Genomic DNA, 16,608 nt, shown 5'->3' with positions numbered 1-16,608 from the left:
TAATTCCAATTGATTTTGTGTGTTGTGGGATATGCATAAGCTGACGCTGTCAGGAATTACGGTTGACTCTTGGTGATCTAATGGAAGGCAAAAGGCCATTTAAACTCAAATGGGAAAGTTTGTAGGTGCATGTTTTAATTTGGCCGTATGCAATCCGAATGCCGAGAGTCTTTGTTGAAATTGCCACCCTCTGCTATTCCTACAGTTGGAACTCGTGTTGCCTTTCCCTTCTCTTCATCTGTGAGGCCAACCATGGGGGATTCTAATGAAAACATGCACGTCAAACAAGGTAAAGACCAAATTAAGAGCTTGGCTAATGTGCATCCTGCTGCAAAGGCTGATACCAAAGGTAAAGCCAAAATGGGAGATTCCACTGATGGTTGGAAAACTCCAAAGAAGACTGCAAGTCTCGTGTTTCACTTGTCTCAAGAAATTATGTACCTGCTTTGGATGGGAGAAGTCGTGGAAGCATCTGCATCTCATGTCACGTGCGCACTTCACTTGCACCACGTGGACACACTTCTACCATAGTCTAGCATGAGTCTTAGCTTAGGATTGAGCCCGACACCTTTCTGAGCCTCTAGCAGGACGTGCATACCCATGCCAGTCACACTTGCATACCCTCTCTTGCACAAGAACATTCATTTCATCATGCAAGCATTTTACCGCATGAACCACCTCTTATAAGTCATTTTATTAAAAGTGATTTTGGAATTCTTTTTGTAAGTTTGTTGGAAAAGTAGGTAGGGCAAATTGCTAAAGATCTATAAAAGAAACCTATTGGGCACTCGGAAGAAGCAGGGACACAAGGAGGCAAGCACCCAACAGGCAGGCAGCACCTCAATAGGAGCCCTAGTGTTTTCTCAAGAAGAAGAAGACCCAGATCAGCGTGGTGTTTTCAGTTTTAAGCCTTAGCCTCGTGAGAACCCGCATCCTTTGGTTGCAGATCCTCACCAAATTCCCCATCTAGTACAGGATCAGCCTAGCATTTTCAGATTTCAGGCAGATCAGCTCGCATTTTTGCATTTCAGCCCCACCCAGCGAAGCGGTTGTAGATCAGCCCCGCAGTACCGCCACAGTAGCAGATTTGTAGCAGAGAATCTAGCTAGCGTTTTCAGTTTTCAGCCTTGACTCCGTCGTCGTCGACACCATCGTCGTTATCGACATCGTCATCGTCATCGAAGTCCCTATCTTGACAACGACACCTTCGTTATCATCATCGCAGATCCCTATCTTGACGACAACACCTTCGTCATCGTCATCGCAGTCCCGGACTTGACGAGGACACCATCGTCGTCATCGTCAATCACCATCGTCGTCATTGTCGACATAAACCAACAGTACCCGTCGTAGACATCACCATCTTCGACACAGAACCGTCGTCAACTTCACCGTCTTCGACAAAGTACCGTCATCAAATTTATCGTCACCACAAAGACCCTTAGTACCTCGTCGTCGACTTCATCGTCTTCGACATAGACCTCGTCGTCGACCTCCCCATCTTCGACATACAACCCAGTCGTCGACATCATCGTCTTCAACATAGTCCCCCACGCGAAGAGGCCCCACTTGATGGAGAGGCATACTCCAGAATTGCAGCCGGTATGCCTCAACACACATCTCCTACTCTTGCTTTACTTATTTATTTAGAAGAGAAGGTTTCGGGTTACCTCATGCTGGGTTGTGTATTTTCCATCTTTCTTCTGCTTCCATGTAACTCCGGGAAGGGGGGGAGAGGGTAGCGGCGAGGGTGAGAGGCTCACAACCTTTGGGTCCCGGGAAAAAAATTTGCTCTGATACCATTGTAAGGATTCTAGGTACTAATCCTTAATTAAGTACTTAAACTCATGATTAAGACTTAAGAAACTTGAATTGCACTCAGAAACAAGACTTAGAAGACTCTGTGTTTGATTGATTGAATGACTGCTTGAAACACAATACAATAAGCTCCTTATATAGGAGACGAAGAGACACAAATGAAAAAACGCGTCTCTTGGTGAAGAGACATGACTTTAGACATAAAGACACATCCTTTCGGCGAAGAGCTACAACCATTGGGCGAAGAGTCGCACCCATTGTCACAAAACGGGAGCGTACACGAGCACTTAGAAAATCTGAAAATTATAATTCTTTGAAAACATGAGAGAAGGGAGAAGATCGACACAGTATTGGGGACCAGAAGATGGGCTAGTCCCCCTCCGTTAAGAGTATTCTTTTATTCAGGGAGAATTCTTATACAAGCACGAGAACCCGAGGAAACCCCTCCGTTCTGTAGTCTTAGACCCGAAGGTCGTGCTTTCCCGTAAAGGGCTTGGGCACAAGGCCGTTCCTTCCCGTGAGGGACTTAGGCACGAAGCCGTACTTTCCCGTAAGGAACTTAGGCGTGAAGCAGTACTTCCCGTGAAGGGCCTTCCCGTGAGACGCGAGATTCCTGCAAAACAAACCACACAAAGTAGCAATTCTCGATGCGTATCAACACCTTATACCTATCGCTCCTTGCTCGGAGAATCAACCTCCGTACTCAGTCATCACGCGAGCACTTGCAAATTCCGTCACCAGTCTCTGCTCCAGAATCCCAGCGCTTGCACTTCCTGCTGCTTCCGGCTTCTCCAAACTGAAACGCTGGCTACCCTTTTTATAGGGTCTGACACCCGGCGAGAATAGGGCCGAAAAAGCAGGGCCCTGGCGCCCTAGAGAGAGGAGAGAGAAGGATCGCTGCAGCTGGCGCTTTTTAGAGAGAGGAGAGAGAAAGATCGCAGCTTTCAGCCCTCTGTGTAGCTATTAGCCCTAGCTTTTTAGAGACTTGCTTTATTTTATTAATAAAGGCCTGGTCACTTAAAAGTGACCGGCCACTTTAATAAAATAAAGTGTGAACCTGTTCAAACTTTAAAAACTCACTTAGTTAATGGAAACAATGCTACACGGACACATTCCAGGTATCCCTGGGTGCAGGACACGACACAGATGCAATGCAGACACAGACTCCTCGCGGGAAAACATCTGTCCTCCCGCGACTGTTCCTGCTTTTCGCAAAAAGCTTCATTGAACCCATCTTTATTCTTGTGCTTGCGTTCTTACGCGTACTTTCTTACTCAGTTCGGATTTCCTCCTTAGCCTACGGGATGCCCCCTTACTGATGCACCCGTCACCCATCATGTGACGCATCAGAGGCACTCGTAACCCGGCCCTTTCCACAGAACTTACGGAAACTCCTTCACGATGTTTACCGTCACCCATCAAATGACACATCAGAGTTGTCCGTTCCTGATGGCAGTTCATGTAGCTACAATCTTTTTAACAGTTCTTAGTGCACATAATAAAATATCCTAAAAAAGAGATTTAATCATTAAAAATAAGAAAATAGTCCAATTAGCAACATCCCTCTGGCTTCTAAACAGTTGAGGTCAACTGTAGTGCTTGGACATATACCTCCAGTTTCTGGGGATAAGCTGCTAATTCCTCCTGCGTCATCCAATGAGCATCTAGATTCGAATAGTTCTTAAACGTAACCAAATACTTCCGTGTTATCTTTCCGGATTTGAGAGACCACTCCTGATGACTTACTATCTGCTCCGATTGGAGTATTTCTTCTGTTTCCTCAACCTCAGGAGGTTCCTCAGCGCTAGGCTGGCTCGGAGGCGGTCCCACATGCGGCCGGAGTAAACTCACATGGAAAGCATTATGGATCTTCCAATTAGGCGGTAGCTCTAATCGGAAAGCGACATCATTCACTCGCTCAGTAATCTTAAACGGCCCATAATAACAGGTAGAAAGTTTTACCACTTTCCCCTTATAAGACGCTTGTTTCTTAAGTCTTGCCTTCTCAAACTTGAGTAAGACTAACTGTCCGACTGTTAAGTCTAGATTCCTTTTGTGCTTGTCTGCAGCTTTCTTATGCTTTTCTTGAGAGCGTAGAATAGCTCTCCTAACTTGCCCGTAGGCGGTGTCCAAATCCCGGACAAATTCATCTGCTGCAAAGATCTTATCCTTAGTTAAAAGGATGGGTGGAAGCAAAGGCTTACCATAGAGAATCTCAAAAGGTGCTTTCCCCGTCAATGAGTGTATGGTATTGTTATACGCATACTCGACAAGAGGCAAATATTTCTCCCAATCAGATTGCCAGTCTGACACGTAAGCTTTTAACATATCCAATACTGTGGAATTGGCTATCTCACTTTGCCCGTCAGTTTGAGGATGGTAGACAGATGAAAAATTCAGCTTTGTACCAAGATTATCCATCAGGGCACGCCAAAAATTTCCCGTCATGCGAGGATCTCGATCACTCACAATTGACTTAGGCATTCCATGATGCTTAAAGATCTGTGCCAGGAAGACCCTAGCCATATGGTCTGCTTTTATCGTTTTCTTGACTGGTATAAAGTGTGCTTGCTTGCTAAACCTGTCCACAATGGTCCAGATCGCGTCATTTCCAGTCTGAGTTCTAGGGAGGTCCATGATAAAGTCCATGGCAATACTTTCCCAAGGTTCATTAGGCACAGGCAAAGGTTGTAGCAACCCAAGCGTCTTATGCCGATCATACTTCACTTTTTGGCAAACCTAGCATTCCCTGACATACTTATCAATGTCTGCTTTAAGGCTAGGCCAAAAGAAATATCTTTCCATTGCTAAGGTCGTAGGGAGAATACCCCGATGACCCGCCTAAGGCGAAGCGTGTGCTTCATCCATGATCTTCTTTCTTAATGGTTCCGCCACACATAGGGCCTGATGGTGGTAGAGATAACCGTCCCGGATGGAACAGGGAAACTCATTCTCTCCACGATGTAGCTTTCCCCAAACGGTGGAGAAGTCTGGATCATTCGGATACAAATCCGGTAGTGCTTCTAATTCTTGGTGATACACCGAAGTGATAGCGTTCACCCTTGGCCGCCAAGACAATGCGTCTGCGACCACATTCTTACTCCCAACCGTGTGAAGGATCTGGAAGTGAAACATAGACAAAAAGTTTGCCCACCTCATCTGCTTCTCAGATAGTTTCCTTTGCGTAAGAAAATACCGCAAACTCTGGTGATCAGTCTTGATCACAAAATCCGCTCCTAGAAGATAGTGCTTCCAGTTGGATAAGGCGTGAATCACAGCCGTGAGTTCCTTTTCGTAGATTGATGCATGCAACTCTGCATCCTTAAGCCGTCTGCTTTCATAAGCCACTGCATGGCCTTCTTGGTTTAACACTGCTCCGATGCAATCACCTGAAGCATCGCAGTGAACCTCAAATGGTTTCCTTAAGTCAGGCACTATCAAAATAGGTCCATGGCTTAGCAAGTACTTGAGCCGATCAAGAGCTCCTTGTTGTCTCGATCCCCATCTGAAAGGAATCTTCTTCTTTGTCAAGTCATGAAGTGGTCCTGCTACATGAGCAAATCCTCAGACAAACCTTCGATAATATGAACATAATCCCAGAAAGCTACGTACATCATGTACCGTAGTGGGAATAGGCCAATCTTCTACCACTCTGATCTTGGCAGGATCCATACTCACTTGATTGTGAGAGACTATATGGCCGAGATAGTGTATCTCTGAGAGAAAGAACTCGCTCTTCTTTGCATTCACATGCAACTCATACTTTCGCAATTCTTGAAACACTAAGTCCAAGTGCTTCCGATGTTCCTCTTCTGACTTAGAGAAGATGAGTAAGTCGTCAAAGAATACTCCCGTAAAAGCTCGATACGGGCTAAAAATGCAATCCATCATGCGATTGAACGTCGCAGGAGCATTGGTCAAGCCGAAAGGCATTACCAAGAATTCATATAGTCCGAAGGTTGTGCGGAAGCAGTCTTATGGACATCCTCAGGGGCGATCCGTATCTGATGATACCCACTCTTTAAGTCTATGCGACTAAAGACACTTGCACCCTGCAACTTATCAAGTATATCATCAATCCGAGGGATTGGAAAGCGATTCTTGATTGTGATCTTGTTTAAAGACCGATAGTCTATGCACATTCGAAACGTGCCATCTTTCTTCTGCACCATTAGAACTGGAGAGCAGTAGGGTGAAGCACTTGGCCGTACTAACCCTTTCTTTAGAAGCTCGTTGACTTGCTTCAAAATTTCCTCTTGCTGAGCAAGACTCACCCGATAAGGGGGTTGATTGGGAGGCGAGCTACCCGGTATGAGATCTATGCGGTGATCTTCCAGGCGTACCGGAGGGAGTTCATCAGGAAGTGTTTCCGTGAAACAATCCTTGTACTTTTCAATAAACTGAAGACGCTTAATTTCCAAACTAGAGAGAGAGTCCCTACTCTTCTCACGTGCAAAAATCAAGTAAGCAGAAACACACTTCTTCATTTCTTTCTTAATGGAGATATGGCTTACAATTGGGAACTGCCAATCTCCTGCATCAGCATGAATCTTTATTTTCTTACCCCCATGATCAAAAGTGAGGGTCTTTTCCACATAATCGGGAATAGGTGTCATGTGGAAGTGCCATGGCATTCCCAAGATGATATCACATCCCTCGATGGATGCCATCAAAAATGATTCGCGGTCCTTGTACTCGCCAATCCGAAGATTGAGTTGTCCTTGCACGGGAGTTGCATTGGTTGTCAACCCCTCAAATGCCGATCCGGATGTAACCGGTGTGCCAAGCTGAGCCGGTGTAAGGCACAAACGTTCTGCAGTATCCAGGGAGATGAAGTTATCCGTGGATCCTGGATCATCAAGAATCAGTACTCGTTGGTTGTTCAAAGACCCCCAGCCCTTCAGAAGTTGACGCTTCCCTTTCTCTGTTTCTGTGTTTCCTTGAACATCTGGAATTGAGTTCGAGCTTGGTGGTGCGGGTTCCTTCCTTGCTTTCTCTTGCCTTGTAGAGGCTAGTTCTTGCCGTTGCTGCTTTAGCGGGCAATCCGGTTTCATATGTCCTTTCTCGCCACAGTAGAAGCATCTTCCTTCCTCTCTGAAAGTTTGAAGTTGAGTAGGAGAAAGGTACTTAGTTTGCTTGCCAGTGCCCTCTGGCTTCTTAGAATGATCATCGTCCCTCAATGGAGGACGTTTTCTTCCTTGGCCCCCTTGGTCATCGTAGACCCCTCTTTGTCTTGCACGGTAAGTGCTATGCTCCATCTTTCTGGGCGTCCCAGTTGAGTGCAAATCCTCAGCAATGATTGCTGACTCCATCATCCTCTAAAGAGTATCATGCGGATACACCTTCATACTCTTTCGAAGCTGCGGTTGGAGACCCGCTTCGAACTTTCTTTTCTTTTCCTCGTCGGCAATCTTCATGAAGGGAGTGACCTTCAGAAGAACCCACCAATACTTGTCCACATAAGTCGTTACTCTTTCATGTTCCTTCTGGGCAAGTCAGTCCCATTCCTTCCATATGTCCTGCTTGAAGTCAGGCGGAAGAAATTGTTCATAAAATTCAGATTTGAAGCTCTCCCAAGTTCTGGCCTGAGAACCTTCCAGAATCTTGGCTAACCACCAATTACTTGCCGTTTCCTTGAGGTGCATCCCCACATGGCGTAATTTGGATTTTTCTGTGAAGTGCCCATTGGTAAAGGCGACTTCAAACTGTCTAATGAAGGACAGTGCTTTGGAGATGTCTCTCCGTCCGTTGTAGGTTTCGAACTTGATGTCCTTGTCGCCTGATTTGAAGACTCTCATGCGATGTTGAGACTTGCAACCTTGCTTCTTGAATCGAGGCTTATCTTTAGGTTGATGTATGGTAATGGCGGTAGTAGCTGCTTCCTTCTTCTGACGAGATGATCAAGAAGTAGAAGTATAATCAGGAGAGTAAGATGGAGATGAGATAGAGATGTCCTTGCTCTCGTTTAGCAGAGAGAGCGCTTTTTCCTAGCCTTTCCTTGAAGTAGGCTGTTCATTCCGATCCGAAGATCCTTTGTGCACCTCGGCACGTTCTTCTTCTCTTGCCTCCTGTGGTCTCACGCCAACAATGTTGTCTGGATGCTTGACTGCATCAGTTCCATTCGTTTTCTTCATTCCGCCCAAGAGCTTTTGGACGTCCGGCAACAGTAAAATTTGTTGCAACTCCGCAAGCTGAGCTTGCATTTGTTGAAGTTCCTCTTCAACGCTTCTCCCTTGGCTCAACATGGTTCTTCCCGTTCTTCCCGGAATCGTCCTTCTTTTCAGAGAAAGAGAGGAGTCCGAGCTCTGATACCACTGTCACAAAACGGGAGCGTACACGAGCACTTAGAAAATCTGAAAATTACAATTCTTTGAAAACATGAGAGAAGGGAGAAGATCGACACAGTATTGGGGACCAGAAGATGGGCTGGTCCCCCCCCCCCCCCCCCCCCCCCCCCCCGTTAAGAGTATTCTTTTATTCAGGGAGAATTCTTATACAAGCACGAGAACCCGAGGAAACCCCTCCGTTCTGTAGTCTTAGACCCGAAGGTCGTGCGCCCAAGGCCGTTCCTTCCCGTGAGGGACTTAGGCGCGAAGCCGTACTTTCCCGTAAGGAACTTAGGCGTGAAGCCGTACTTCCCATGAAGGGCCTTCCCGTGAGACGGGAGATTCCTGCAAAACAAACCACACAAAGCAGCAATTCTCAATGCGTATCAACACCTTATACCTGTCGCTCCTTGCTCGAAGAATCAACCTCCGTACTCAGTCGTCACACGAGCACTTGCAAATTCCGTCGCCAATCTCTGGTCCAGAATCCCAACGCTTGCACTTCTTGCTGCTTCCGGCTTCTCCAAACTGAAACGCTGGCTACCCTTTTTATAGGGTCTGACACCCGGCGGCAATAGGGCCGAAAAAGCAGGGCCCTGGCGCCCTAGAGAGAGGAGAGAGAAGGATCGCTGCAGCTGGCGCTTTTTAGAGAGAGGAGAGAGAAAAATCGCAGCTTTCAGCCCCCTGCATAGCTATTAGCGCTCGCTTTTTAGAGACTTGCTTTATTTTATTAATAAAGGCCTGGTCACTTAAAAGTGACTGGCCACTTTAATAAAATAAAGTGTGAACCTGTTCAAACTTTAAAAACTCACTTAGTTAATGGAAACAATGCTACACGGACACATTCCAAGCGTCTCCGGGTGCAGGACACGACACAGATGCAATGCAGACACAGACTCCTCGCGGGAAAACATCTGTCCTCCCGCGACTGTTCCTGCTTTTCGCAAAAAGCTTCATTGAACCCATCTTTATTCTTGTGCTTGCGTTCTTACGCGTACTTTCTTACTCAGTTCGGATTTCCTCCTTAGCCTACGCGATGCCCCCTTACTGATGCACCCGTCACCCATCATGTGACGCATCAGAGGCACTCGTAACCCGGCCCTTTCCACCGAACTTACGGAAACTCCTTCGCGATGTTTACCGTCACCCATCAAATGACACATCAGAATTGTCCGTTCCTGATGGCAGTTCCTGTAGCTACAATCTTTTTAACAGTTCTTAGTGCACATAATAAAATATCCTAAAAAAGAGATTTAATCATTAAAAATAAGAAAATAGTCCAATTAGCAACACCCGTAGAGCGTAGGGGTGTGACCAGTCGTCCAAGGAGTGTGGTTTTTGGCGAAGAGACACGTCTTTTGGGCGAAGGGGTGTGACCATCAAAGCACAGGGGTTCTCCTTGGCATTACACTTTGCGTATCTGCAACTAGGAGTGTATGTAATACTGCAACATAGTCACAATCGTGACATAAGCAATCCAGAATCCTGCATAATACGATGATTGACCAACGATGTTATGCTGATTATGCTCCTATAATACCACTATATCTGCCTTATATGTATGTACATAATGCCAGATTACGCGTAAAACATCTAAGAGGAGAATGCATCTGTACAATATTTACAAGAGAATCACGAGGCACAATCATCAAGTAGAATTTCCCATAGGCACATCCACCTCCATACTTAACAATCAATAAAGCGGATTCCATATGCGTTCCTTGGGGTGGATTTTGATGCATCGGCAACGACACAGATGTCGACCCAAGCAGGGCATCTTTATATGAGTGAACCACTCTATCCCACGCTTCAACCAGCAACTTATGATCATGAGGTGTCACGTGCAGCGGAAGAGAATAAGGATTTGCTCGGATCTAGTACTCCGCACACAAACACAAGCGACACTTTACTTCACTTGAAAGAACTGAACTGAACTGAAAGAAAGAAAGAGAGAGAGAGAGAGAGAGAGAGAGAGAGAGAGAGAGAGAGGGATGTCGGTTCCCAACCCTCAAGGGCCCCTTGCTCTGTTGCCAGAGCAAGTACTTTCTTTATTCTTGCACAATGCTACTACAATGATGCTAATGCTGATGCTAATCGGTACTGTTGCTACTAATGTTGGGTATTGGTATTGACATACTGAATGCACGCGAAGGGACATTTCAGTAGCCAGTGTGTAAAATTTTAGCAGCCAGGCGTGGAGAAGTTTCTAGCGCTGCATCTCGTTTGCTGGTGTATTTGAAGGGGTGCTTTCAAATGGTCTTTTTTTATTAATTGGGTTGGCCAGCCAAGTTGGGCACCCACATTGGGTTTAATGGCCACTTAAATTAGGGGTTATCAAGTAGCGTGAAAACAAACTGAAACGCTGCTGGGTTTTCTTTACGTAAACCAAAACAGTCCAGCGTAAGGCATTTGACGAGTTGCCGCTTGAGAGAGAAAACGTTCCCGTTTGCTGCTGCTGGAGACGTGTTACTTGATACCCCCAAGGGTGCGAGCACAAAGGGGCACGCCATCAGGAAGAGGTGCGAGCTCGAAGGGGCAGCCTGTTCAATATGTGGCTATTTGCGCAAAGTGCCATGCCAAGGAGAACCCCTGCGCTTGGATGGTCACCCCCCTTCGCCCAAAAGACGTCTCTTCGCCAAAAGCCACACTCCTTCGATGACTGGTCACGTCCCTTCGCTCTACGGGTGCGACTCTTCGCCCAATGGTTGTAGCTCTTCGCCGAAAGGATGTGTTTTTACGTATAAAGTCATGCCTCTTCACCAGGAGACGTGTCTTTTCATTTGTGTCTCTTCGTCTCCTATATAAGGAGCCTATTGTATTCAGTTTCAAGCAGTCATTCAATCAATCAAACACAGAGTCTTCTGAGTCTTGTTTCTGAGTTCAGTTCAAGTTTCTTAAGTCTTAATCATGAGTTTAAGTACTTAATTAAGGATTAGTACCTAGAATCCTTACAGCTTATGCTGGTACTAGCTGTTTTTCGGGTGTTTTAATGATGGTACAACATGAATTGCAGCCGGTTTTGGCCCATAATGACCCAGAGGGGCGTTGGACGGTTGTTCAATGTCTCGTGCAAGGGATATTCTAGAATTTGCTAGTGTTTATGCTTATACTGCCTCGGCACAAAGAACTATCTTTGGCAAGATTTGGTCAAATACCCCTTGCGTTCGCATGCATTTAGGTGCGGGGATTTTAATAATGCACCTGCAAACACGGACAATACAATTGGCCACTCGCATATGTTGAGCTCTGAACGTTCTTAGGATGCTATGGTCAGTAACACACGTGCTTTGGATTTGTGGGTGAGTACTTACTCTTCGGAGCGGGGTTATACTTTTAATCATGATGCTCACTTTGGATATAGAGCACGATTGGATCAGTGGTATGTACTGGGCACTCCGCAATATGATATGTTTTCATGTGATATGAGGACTGATCGTTTCTTTACTCTATCTGATCATTTTCCTCTTTGGCTCTTGGTCCATTTTGAGGCATTGGATGCAGATTCCTCGCTTCCCCGTAAGCGGTTGCTGCATATTAATAACATATCTTTCACACAAGGCATTCCAAAACTTGATTGAAGCCGTGATTCCTCCACTTGTCTCCCATATGTTTATCGATGTGGATGTGGCCTGGTATCGTTTTGTCATGCGGATCTAAGCAGTCATAAAGGATTATGGTTCCTGGTACATGTACCAGTTGAGAGATAAAGTGCAGGAAGATAAGGCGACTTGTCAAGCTTTAGAAAGTCTTGCAAATAGTAGACGGCTTATTAATTTGGAACAAGAGGACTGGTGAAGCATGCACGTCTTTACACTATATTTATTCCCATTCTTCTGGTGCAAGGTTTTAGGCGTCTCTCTCTCTCTCTCTCTCTCTCTCTCTCTCTCATGCTCATGTAATGATGTCAAACTTAGTCATTCGACAAGCACAATTTACTCCTCAATTTGTAGTCTTAGACCTTACAAGAATCGATGTCATTTTGGCCATACAGTGGTCCCATAGGTTTAAACCCATTATCGATTGGGATAGGCTCACGCTTTTCATCAAAGATAATGTGTCTCAACTTGTCCTTGAGAGTGGTATTTCCTCTCTCCCTCTCATCTCCCAAATCCACATCAAGTCAAAAAGAGAGCTACACCGAGAAGTCTAAATGCCGATCATCTATGTTAACTCCACCTCGAAGAACTTGGATATTTATAGTAAGTTGTTTGCTAAGTTTGAGCACTTGTTTCTCAAGGATGATCTCCAACCTACACTTTCTCTCGAGAAGTATGAGGATCATGTGATAGACCTTGTGTAAGGAGCACAACTTGTAAATAAGTTTCCATATCGTTAATGAGGTGCTAGAGCCATAGTTACCCAGAACGCCGAACGGGAACGCCGTCGGGCCTCCCTACGAAACGGGGGAACGGGAACGGGCCCGGAAGGCGAACAACACGGGACAAGAGGCTTAAAAAACACCCAAATAATGCAATTTTTAGCGTTATGTGTTTAAATACAAGTAGTACTAGAGTCCTTTGACTCTAGTACCCACAAAAAACACGATTTGAAGACAATTCGACCTTATTATGATTTGAAAAGTTGAATGTGATGTGCGGCGCCGCAGTCATGGTACATACACAATGCCTATACACAATAACACACGCAATTACAGATTAGGGCTCTCAAATAATTGCAAGAGTAGAAGTCAAAGATAAGACTTGAAAGTTGAACCATAACGTTGAGCAAAATACACTTTTCGATTAATTTTGGCCAGCAAGGCCCAAGGAGCTACAATAAAAACCGAAGGTGACATATACCAGAGAGAGAGCTTGAGAGAGAGGGCTTGAAAGTTGAGAGAGAGGCTTGACTCCGTTCAAGCCTTGAGGGCAAGCCCAAGGGAGAGAGCTTGAGAGCTTGAGGCTTGAGGGTAAAGCTTGAGAGCAAGTCTCAAGGGAGAGAGAACTTGATAGCAAGGGGGAGAGAGAGAGCTTGACAGCTTGTTGCACGTGTGAATGAAAGGGGTGAGGGGGGGCAATTTATAAGGACTACCAGAAAGAAGACTCTGAGAATCTGCCCGTTTCTGCCCGTTGAGAACTGGCCGTTAACTAACCGTTCCGAGGTGTTCCGGTCCGTTCCGAACCCGCCATTCCAGTGAGTGCCTGCCTGTCGGAACGCCCAGACATTCCAGGACGTTCCCTACTTCTGCAGCCTGTTCCGGCGTTCCAGGCCCTATAAACTCTGTTCCCCGATAACTGTGGCTAGAGCGTCAACTAGGTAAATTATTGGATAGGGGATTTATACATCAACCTGTAAGTCCTGTCGCTGATCCTATTCTATTTGTTCGATGCTGATGCTAACCTCTATATGCTTCTTTAGATAGTGATAATTTAATCATTATCTTGTATGTGGACAGTATTGTTGTCTCAAGTTAAGACAAGGATCTTGTTGGTTGAGTGGTGAAAACTCAACCTATGTCTACATTTTCTATGACAAACCTTGGTTTGTTGCAGTATTCTTGTTAGTTTAAAAGTAGTGCAACTTCGTGATGGCGTTTTCATCTTTTAGAAGAATGGTAAAGGAGGCTCCAACCCCTAAAATCTCAATCTGTAGTGACATCGACCCTCGAAGGCTGAGAAGACCAAGGAACTCTACCGTGTCAGATAGGATGGTTGTGGCGTTGGCCAAGGAGCCCTAAACCGTGTCGAGGAGGATGGTTGTGACTATCAACATACCCCTACCAGCCATCATAGAGCAACAGTCATCTCACCACGAATCGCTACATGCCAATCATATGGGATAGTTGTCTCAATCTCAACCATACGAATAGCAATCCCTCTCCGAACTTCAAACTACCAACCAGTAAACTTAGTATATATCAGCATAGCCTTGGACAAGTAAGACATAGATAGAGCAAGGCTTGCATCCCATCAACCCAATCAATATGAGTCCTCTCACGTAGCTGAAGGCCATTCTGAGCTCTTTCATAAGCATTTCAGAGCAATGGTTGTCTCTCAACCTCCTCCCAACATACGGCCTGCTGACGAATCATACCATATCTTATCTCAATTACGCAGAATTGATGAAGGTAGATGCAAGAGCTGTACATGGGGGAGCATCAATGAAACTATATCAAAAAGTCCGCCTTCAAGGGCATCCACACCTCTGACAATGAGCTTGGACATCTCCAGGTCAATGATACCCAAACCTTTCTCCTCCCTCGGCATAACAATAGCATCCATGCTCCTCATGGACAAGTATCTCTAGAACATACTCTCTACTTTCTGCGCATAACTCCCAGTGTCACATTTATATATATGCTATCTTACCACAGCTGCCACCAATTGAATAGAATTTTGTCGTTTGCAAAGAATGAATGCAGCAGTTGCTTACCTGAAGATGCTGTCTGGCTCGAAGTGTGGACAATGTTTAAATGCTGTAGACAGACGTTGTTTCAATGACTCCTAGTGAGTGTGTGTGTGTGTGTGTGTGTGTGTGTGTGTGTGTGCGCGCGCGCGCGCGCGCGAGAGAGAGAGAGAGAGAGAGAGAGAGAAGTTAGGTCTTGTGCGTGCAACTCTGTGCAATGGTACAAGAGTATCTCTGTGTACTTTCAAGACCAAAGCGGCGGCAGTGTGTGTGTGTGTGTGTGTGTGAGCGAGAGAGAGAGAGAGAGAGAGAGAGAGAGAGAGAATCTTCGTTGATCTTTTTTCTTTTCTTCCTTGGCTATGGCGTGGACAAACCAGTACGCTACTTCTGCTGCGAGTAAAAAGGCGTCCGAGAATTGTGTTCATATCACGAAAAGGGTAAGGGGCCTACATTGTCCTCCTGAAATTTGAAGAACTTAGGTGCTTGTTCATATGAACGCGAGGTTGCGAACTTTTGTGCAACTAGCTGTTGGCAACTTCTGTGTTCACGTGAGCTTGAGGAATTTCCTATTCTCAGTACACTAGCCTCGAAAAGTGCACGACCTGGTTGGTGTCTTCCCTTCGCAGGCTTGAGAAAGTCAACAAAGCACTTGTCGCTTCTACGGTTCCCTACCCGCTCCACCCCCTCCCCTTGGAGCAGGGCTGCAACTGGTTGCCAACCAATTGCGAGTATTTTCACCGCAACCTCTCATGAGAACAAGAAAAGTTTGCAACTGGTTGCCAACCAGTTGCAAACCCGGCATGCATGTGAACTAGCTCTTAGAGCACTAGCCATGGCGCAAAACATACCAAAGAAAAAAATCTCCTGGTTTTTTTTAGGTTAAAGTTTGGAGCCTTTGCCTGTGTTTACTTGGGAACATGTAAAATTTCACCAGCTTTCTTGAAGGCAAGCTCGGAATCTAGTTGGGATTTGGCAATTTTAGTGAGTGAAAAATACACTTAACCCCCATCTTTTGCAACACTGTACCTTTAGACTAATTGACACTCCCGTTATGAGGGTGTTGTCATACTTCTCTATTACACGGAGTTGATGTAGTGGAGCTTGGTTGTCCTAGTCACACAAGGCAACACAACGCTCCAAGTCACTCGAAACCTTTAGTATAGCAACCCAATCAGAGCGTCAAGAATTTAACTAGGCGGAGTTGGACACACCTCAAATGCAAAGCACAGTTTTGTGGACATGACTTGGCCTCCCAGCTCAACAAAGATAATGTTATCCTCCACTTGAAAGCAAAAATTGAAGGTGAGCATCCACAGTAGCTTGACATCACCCATCCACCCTTGTCTAACATTGGTGTGTCATCAGTATGCATCGTCCTTTCTCAAATTAAACCGAATTTGAATGAACACAGTGTGAACCCAAAGTGAAAATAGGGTGAACTCAAAGCAAAAACAAGGTGATGAAGGCTCGCGATGGTCTGCTAAAGTCCTGGACTATATATACGATCAAAGCACATAATTAATGCATGTTTGAGGAGGGGAGCCTAGAGGAGACGACATGTATAAACCTTTGAGATCGTGGAAGACAAAAGGTTCAAACTTGTAACATTTAATGGCCTAGAATCTTATTTGTAGCGGAAATTAGCATGAACATAGTGGGCATTTCATTAGAATAGATTCCTAATGATAATTACAAGAGTGCTTGGGTGGAGAGAGCAACAAAAAGCATAACACCTAGTTAGATAGCATCGACAATACTTTCAAAAGAGAGAGCAATTAAACTATTGACAACAGTTGAGGACCGGATTTGCATGGAGCCGGTCCCCCCTCCAAAAGGCTTTGTATTATGGTTTCTCCCATCAAGAGAGACATTGTACAATACAATTCTTTGTGTTCCTTCAAGACTAGCTAGTGCAATGAAGATGGAAGCTTCATACACCAAGCAAAACACTTAATCAAACACAACTTGAATTATCCCCGTTCTCAGACCCAAGACCTCACACACCTTCGAAGATGGTGAGAGCTAGCAGGGTATGAGAGTAGATTGAGAGGAAAAAGAAGTATCTTACGAGAAAGAAGTACATCTCCTCACATAATCACTCATATTAGCATAGCTTAGC

At 45.4% G+C, this 16,608-nt stretch overlaps 1 protein-coding gene across 4 annotated transcripts in view; it reads right to left on the bottom strand.

Moving 5' to 3' along the window:
• LOC147444371 (uncharacterized) overlaps positions 1 to 14,875 on the bottom strand; it is a 28,073-nt gene extending 13,198 nt beyond the window's left edge. For 2 of the 4 annotated variants that reach the window (XM_086527011.1, XM_086527010.1), the window contains exon 1: positions 14,517 to 14,860. The gene's annotated coding sequence lies outside the window, so the exon portion shown is untranslated. Of the gene's footprint in view, positions 1 to 14,516 lie in introns of all 4 variants that reach the window. The other 2 variants (XR_015190040.1, XM_086527012.1) reach the window with 2 other exon arrangements.
• Positions 14,876 to 16,608: the final 1,733 nt, after the last annotated feature.

The sequence above is a fragment of the Adiantum capillus-veneris genome, chromosome 13 (assembly GCF_014529385.1).
Source record: "Adiantum capillus-veneris isolate H3 chromosome 13, ASM1452938v2, whole genome shotgun sequence".
Classification (NCBI taxonomy): Eukaryota; Viridiplantae; Streptophyta; class Polypodiopsida; order Polypodiales; family Pteridaceae; genus Adiantum; species Adiantum capillus-veneris.
The sequence above is the reverse complement of the archived record's forward strand: the minus strand, read 5'-3'. Positions and strand labels throughout refer to the sequence as shown.